General features: G+C 37.7%; 1 long non-coding RNA gene across 1 annotated transcript; it reads right to left on the reverse strand.

Moving 5' to 3' along the window:
* Positions 1 to 308: 308 nt before the first annotated feature.
* LOC146473950 (uncharacterized) lies at positions 309 to 1531 on the reverse strand. The gene is made up of 2 exons (XR_014866266.1): positions 1430 to 1531; positions 309 to 1394 (listed from the first exon to the last, which is right to left on the reverse strand). It is a non-coding gene; the product is annotated as an uncharacterized LOC146473950 (long non-coding RNA).
* Positions 1532 to 7926: the final 6395 nt, after the last annotated feature.

Below are 7926 nucleotides of genomic sequence, written 5' to 3' on the forward strand. Positions count from 1 at the left end.
TTTTCTATTGTTTTGACGGAAAATACGAGACAGCTAAGCGTCGTGTCATGGCGAAAATTTCACACTCTCAAAACGAGTGGCGTTCAGACTTTTGGCTCCTGTGGCTTCTGATCGTTCGAAAGCTGAAATTTTAATAGCCTATCCCGTGTGCAACATAATGGAGGAGACATCGTCAGTCATAGTTTGCAGTGTTAACATCGGGAACCTAATTATCTCTCGACGTGAAGTGTTGGAAGCCTGTGTCATTGAAGCTGTTCCAATTGTCTTCGTTGTAAGAGACTCGTAATCTTCCAGATGAGTAAATGTAGTTATCTTCATTTCCAGTTCTTTTCTGCCGACGTGAGTACCTTTACATGTGGGCTTTAGAGTAATAAGTCGGTTTTGTGCTTCGTAGTTCTTTAATAAAGACGCAACTGACGTTCAATTAATAAATAGCTATAGTAATTCTCTTATCTGAAATGCGTTTCATATCATGTTGTCCTGCCAGTACAGGCTTGAGGAGGGGCTTGAGTCAGAAAATGTATCTGCGTGGCCTGGTTCATATTGCTAGTGTGAGACAGTTGTTAAAGTTATTGAAGTCAAGCCATCTTAAACAATAAATTAAATAGCATTATTGCGAATGACATTATTTCTCAAGTATTGAAAGAAACAACTCCTTCACCCTTTACCTCATCTGCACTCTCACCACTTGGGTGCTCATGGGTTAAGGCTTTGTATACATTTGTACTATAATTATGCACCTGTGACATCAAATTGTGGTAAGAGCAAACAGTATGCCATAAGCCACAGACAAGTGGCATGACTGATGTTCTTACCTTGCTTTGAAGTCCTCTTTGGGTTATCAAAGGACACATGGAAGGCCAAATGGACTTTGAAAACTCTTTATGGCTGACAATGTCATTTGTACATCATATAATTATTTACCAGTTATTTCAGTTATGTTAGTTGGTGCCAAATATTTAAGGGTGGGGAATTGTCTTTTTCTCTGTGTCCAAGGTTAGGGAGGAAAACATAAAGTAAAAAAAAATATATATATTTGCAAATTTCTGGAGGTTATCTATCAGCAGTAATTGACCCATACATTAAGTTCAAATAACATTGTCTCCTTTGAACCAATGAAATTCAAAGTTCATTTTGACAAGGAATATTGAGTTCAGTTCAATTCAATGAAAAATCAAAAGTTCAATAACCACACAATCAGTTCAAAAACCGCACATCAATTCAGTGACAGTAGACCAATGTAACAAAAACTATAGGTGATTTGTTTTCAATTTTCTCTCGTTCATGCTTGTCAAGGATGTAAATGAGAGGCCTGCTTGTAAATTTCATATTAGTTCAATTCAAAGAAGGCGTAAAAATTCAATCACCACACCAAAACAACAAACCTCCCACCCCTTCCCTACCCCCCCCCCCTCCCCCTCTCCACCACCCTGCCAAAAAAGGGGGGATTATATAAATGTATATATATTTATTAACCACCTGGGTGATAGCAGACCTTAAAATAAAGAAAATTTACTGGTGTGGGTGTTTTTACTTCAATGGGTCTTGCAGGTAGGGAAAGAGAAGGAAGTAGACAATTCAATTGAATTCAATTTTATTCACACTTATTACAACAAAATACAATATATTTTATAGTAAGAAAAAATGAAACATGCAGAGCACTTAATTGAATGATTTTACCTTCTACGGAAGAAGTGCGTAGTGGTCAAAGGAGCAAAGCTTTCGTGTTGGCCACTTAACAAATCGACAGCAGTTTTCTATGGTCTATACTCTTATAGACAATAAAATGATGTCAAACAATGTTCAAAACGCAAGTGGAACCATGAGCCACAGGCGAGCGGTTTCACTGCCAAGGTTTGGGCATTTTATGGTCTATAAGAGTATAGACTGTAGAAAACTGCTGCCAATTTGTTTTTTACAATAACATGGAAAAAGTATGAGCGGAATTGGCAATTTTTTTTTCATTGAAAAGCGCGCGCATTACATCTGACGTCATTTTTATTGTCTGTACTTTTATAGACAATAGCTATGAGCCAATCAGCGCGCCGGAATTTGGACAGTTATTGAATACCTCCGTGCAATTAAATAAAATAGGGGAAAGTAGAATTTATAATACTGGTTGAAGAGCTCTGCTAATTATATTAGGCTTGGGAGATGAAAATACAACAGTAAGGAAAAAAGTGTTCACAGCAAATTAGAAGTATATAGTATACGTTAAATTTTTTTAATATTATTGTTTGGCTATCACATAGAAAAAGTTTGTATTTCTTCTTAAAAACATTTTGGCGCAGACACTTAACTTCCATTGGAATTGTTTCCCAGGTTTGTGATGCCACTACTCTAAACCGTGCTAAACCATAATTAGTTCAAGAAAATGGTCTGTACAGGTTTTGACTAGTGGCAAATCTGGTATTATATTTATGGATATCAAAAGCTAGGGAAACAAGATCATGGAGTGCAGGGGGTGTTTTTTTTATTGTATTGTAATTTATGCACAAGGGAACCAATTTTCAATTTAAAAATGTTCTCTAGATTTCGAGTAGAGTAAAATGTTGCATTATCTCTTTTGTGTGCAAAGAAAATGCAGTGAAGGCAGGAATATGGCTTATTTTGATCTTTTTAAATTTTGTTTGGCAGGCAGTACCCCAGCTCATTGACCCGTAATTTCGATACCGATATATGACCGTATAGTATAGTTGTTTAAGTGTATTCATAGAGACATAATATCTAAGTTTATATAAAATTCCAATTTCAAACAAATATGTTTGCATTATATTAATAGGGTTTATAAGTTACATTACCATAGTTTAGAATTTTCCTTACCTACATGAAATTTTTAGGGATTTAATGTTTTTAATTTTTCGTTTTAATTATTTTATTTTAGAGATTTAAACAAAAACTCAAAAGGAAAGAGACCAGCAAATCCCCCTGAGATGGCAAGAAAGGAAACAGACAGCAAAAGGAAGAATGTGGCAATACCAGGAGTAACTGCAATGGCCACTTAACTACAGTGTATATGATTTATTATAATTCACTGTGTCAAAGTCTAATAAATGTCTGCTGACAATAATTTTCACATTGGTGTACAGCATCATGTTTGATTACATTGACATATTCCTATGATCCAAAATTTGGTCAGCCAAGCTGTCAAGCTGACCAGCCATATGCCTTAGCTGGTCAGCCACCCACTGGGCCTCCATTACTGTTTTATTTTTTTTAATTTGTTCGCTTTACTTTTTAACGGACTCTTCTTGTCTCTTAACTCTTCTCTCAAGTGCCACAATCCCTGTTTCCCTTTTTACAAGCTCCTCCTTGTCTTCTGCTAACTGTATGGCCGTCACAGTTTCTTCCAGTCTTGTTGCTTTCTTCCGTTTGCTGTCTGTTTCCTTTCTTGCCGTCTCAGGGGGATTTACTGGTCTCTTTCCTTTTGAGTTTTTGTTTAAATCTCTAAAAATAAAATAATTAAAAAGAAAAATTAAAAACATTAAATCCCTAAAAATTTCATGTAAGTGAGGAAAATTCTAAACTATAGTAATATAACTTATAAACCCTATTAATACATGTATAATGCAAACATATTTGTCCACTTCCTTCCCTTTCCCTACCTGCAAGACCCATTGAACTAAAAACACCCACACCAGTAAATTTTCTTAATTTGAGGTCTGCTATCACCCAGGCCCCAGTTGTTTAAAGAGCGGATAACTTTATCCACTGGATAGGTCGCTACCCGGCAGATAAAATGTGTGCAAGATTTTCCTAATAGCCCTATAATTTGTGGATAGGGTAAAAGGATACATCAAATTTAAGTGTGAGATTGTGTGGAAAACTTGCCTAAAACACTAGGTGGAGTATATTTGCTCCACTGGATAATGACTTATCCGCTCTTCGAACAACTGGGGCCAGGTGGTTAGCAAATACATACATTTATAGAATCCTCCCTTTTTGGGCGGGGCGGGGGGGGGGGGGGTGGGTTTGTTGTTTTGGTGTGGTGATTGAATTTTTAAGCCTTCTTTGAATTGAACTAATATGAAATTTACAAGCAGGCCTCTCATTTATATCCTTGACAAGCATGAACGAGAGAAAATTGAAAACAAATCACCTATAGTTTTTGTTACATTGGTCTACTGTTACTGAATTGATGTGTGGTTTTTGAACTGATTGTGTGGTTATTGAACTTTTGATTTTTCATTGAATTGAACTGAACTCAAAATTCCTTGTCAAAATGAACTTTGAATTTCATTGGTTCAAAGGAGACAATGTTATTTGAACTTAATTTATGGGTCAATTACTGCTGATAGATAACCTCCAGAAATTTGCAAATATATATATATTTTTTTACTTTATGTTTTCCTCCCTAACCTTGGACACAGAGAAAAAGACAATTCCCCACCCTTAAATATTTGGCACCAACTAACATAACTGAAATAACTGGTAAATAATTATATGATGTACAAATGACATTGTCAGCCATAAAGAGTTTTCAAAGTCCATTTGGCCTTCCATGTGTCCTTTGATAACCCAAAGAGGACTTCAAAACAAGGTACGAACATTAGTCATGCCACTTGTCTGTGGCTTATGGCATACTGTTTGCTCTTACCACAATTTGATGTCACAGGTGCATAATTATAGTGCAAATGTATAAAAAGCCTTAACCCATGAGCACCCAAGTGGTGAGAGTGCAGATGAGGTAAAGGGTGAAGGGGTTGTTTCTTTCAATACTTGAGAAATGTCATTCACAATAATGCTATTTAATTTATTGTTTAAGATGGCTTGACTTCAATAACTTTAACAACTGTCTCACACTAGCAATATGAACCAGGCCACGCAGATACATTTTCTGACTCAAGCCCCTCCTCAAGCCTGCACTGGCAGGACAACATGATATGAATGCATTTCAGATAAGAGAATTACTGTAGCTATTTAATAATTGAACGTCACTTGCGTCTTTATTAAAGAACTACGAAGCACAAAACCGACTTATTACTCTAAAGCCCACATGTAAAGGTACTCACGTCGGCAGAAAAGAACTGGAAATGAAGATAACTGCATTTACTCATCTGGAAGATTACGAGTCTCTTACAACGAAGACAATTGGAACAGCTTCAATGACACAGGCTTCCAACACTTCACGTCGAGAGATAATTAGGTTCCCGATGTTAACACTGCAAACTATGACTGACGATGTCTCCTCCATTATGTTGCACACGGGATAGGCTATTAAAATTTCAGCTTTCGAACGATCAGAAGCCACAAGAGCCAAAAGTCTGAACGCCACTCGTTTTGAGAGTGTGAAATTTTCGCCATGACACGACGCTTAGCTGTCTCGTATTTTCCGTCAAAACAATAGAAAAAATTACTCCTTTGGAAAACCCTTGCTCATGAAGTCGAAGCAATATCTTTACAACATCCTTCATATCCACAGTTCACAATTCCTGACACTCATGGCTCAAAAATCCGAAGAAATCATGCCTGACCCGGACGCCATCATTCGCCTTCGCCGAGACAAGCTGCTGGGCGCGAATTTGACCGGATGTGACGTCAACTTTTGTTGGATGATTCAGATACAAAAAAAGTGCCAGGCGTTATCGAGTGTTCCCCCCCGCCCCTGTACATGATACATGGTCTGCCAGTCTGAAGTAGGCTGTGGCACATTGTTTTTGTATGGCTGGCTCCGCGAGCGGGCAAGATGAGTCAAATTCTGCGCTGTGATTGGCTACCCGAGCGGGCAAGATGGAGCTATCTTGCCCGCTCGGGATTACCCGTTGCCCGTCCGCTTCGCATCGAAAGTTTAATCCCAACAACAATGCGGGTTTTCTTCGATTTTCTCGTTGTTTGGGGGGGAAAACGCTCACTAAAAAGTTCGGTAAACTCTCAACATTTACCTAAAGGAAAGGAAAGAGAATGGAATCGTCCTGGTGTAGTGAAAACTTCGTTTCAGCTACAATGAATGTGAGTTGAACCGGTGAGTTGCTCTGCGGTAGTATTTTAGATGGAATTGATTTTGAAAGACTTATTGTCTCAAGTCGAGTGCCAAATTGATAAGTTCTCTAGGTTTGCAATGACTGTATTTAAATCATAGCGTAGTGGAGGTTGCGGTTAATGTTTAGAGCAGTTCAGAAAAGTATTTTTTTTAAGGACGGTGCCTACTATTGTTACTGCGCATACGTTCTGCGCATCGCAAGATACTCGGGTTCCCTATGGGTGGTGCCTACTAATACACAAATATTTTTGCACGGTTTAAATCTATACGGAGAAAGTAGAACTTACCAAATGCGTTTGGTATCTCAAAAGAAAATTGGAGGTAACCATGCATTTTTCAGAGATAATTAAGCTTCAATTTACGAAAAAATCCCATACATTGCTTTATATTTTGGCGTTTTTTTAGATATTATTGCTTAATTATCTCTGAAAAATGCGTGGTTACCCCCAATTTTCTTTTTGGATTTCAATAGCCCTTGCTAAGATCTGTTTTTCCCGCATTACGGTCATAAACCGCGCAAAAATACTTCAGTATTAGTAGGCACCGTCCTTAAGTTCGTCGAAGAAGCTCACGTTTTTAATTCAGCCGCGTCTTGCTTGTTGTAAACAACAAAATCTTGTCAAAGTTTCGCCCAGTATTCTGATTTACCTGCTCTTTTTTTCGGCTTATGTTTGCATATAATCTCAAAATCTAGTGTTTCATTCAAGAATTAATGGTTGGAAGCCGAAAACTGCGTAAAAAAATTTTATTATTTACTCCACCGCGCGATCGCCTGAAAATGGCGAGTTTGCCGGATTCTATTCAAATCTTCCCGCTCTTGCGAAAATCTAAATTTTTCGTTCTCGATAATTGTACACTTCCTTTAAGCCATTATAAAGTTAGAGCCCGATGTCCCCAGAGTCTTCCCGGCGTTGCCCCGCTGACCAAAAAGCCTGTAGACTCTGGGTACGATATTGGCATTTTAGTGAAACGAAAGCATTAAGCTTTATTCGAGCATTTAAGTGGCACTTTTCTCCAAAATATATATACATTTTAAAACATTTTAAGAGAAAATGACAACTGAAACACGATAACCATTTTTTTTAATGAGACGCCAAGCAGCCAAGCCCTAAAATAGTTGAGTGAAGACTGACTTTAGACCGAAGGTGGGGGGGGTTCTTGTCTGTAGGAATTTTTTTTTCCTCTGCGTGAATTTTGTTTTTAGGTACCACCGCTTGCAGGATTTTGTTTTTACTTTTTAGACAAGTTTCCCTTGCAGGAATATTTTTTGGGAATTGTCACCCCGTCTCCAGTTTTTTCTAATGGTCAGTCCCTTATCTTTGTTGTGTTAAATTGTAACAGGCATCCGTCAGTCTAACAAGACTATGATACAGCGTCGGGTGTGGCTCGACAAGCCAATTCTGGAGTGACAGTCCTTTCAGCACTGAGTGCAACATTGTGTGTAACACTGTGTTACATTGTATATGTTGTTTTAATAAATAAATCACTGGTCGTTGTTCGGTAGGAGTCCGTTTATACCCTGTTGAATTAATTAATTAATTAATAAAATAAGCAGGTGTATAATGACTCATTATTCGGGCATTTTAGTGACTTTTGGGAGGCAGACCGAGCATACGTTTAATGAGAAAAAAATAGAGCATTTTAGTGGGGAATCGAAAACAATGTGCGAAAGCCTACTGAAAAGAGCTTTTACTAATACCGTTATCACAATGTTAGTTTACCACTCTGTTGACTTAAGTATATACTAAAAAAACAAAAAGTGCAGCCCTACATTAACAAATGTTATAAGAAGTGATATTCAAAATGGCGACAACGGACAAAACGGAAGAAGTGTGATTCAGACGACTTTTTCTTTAGGATTTGCGAACATGCAGATTGGAGATAAAGTTCTCCAGCCTGCAGGCCTGTGACCAAGAATCTCCAAATGAGGTTTTGTGCTGAACTGT

The sequence above is a fragment of the Pavona decussata genome, unplaced genomic scaffold (genome assembly GCF_977016875.1).
Source record: "Pavona decussata unplaced genomic scaffold, jaPavDecu1.1 SCAFFOLD_92, whole genome shotgun sequence".
Taxonomy (NCBI): Eukaryota; Metazoa; Cnidaria; class Anthozoa; order Scleractinia; family Agariciidae; genus Pavona; species Pavona decussata.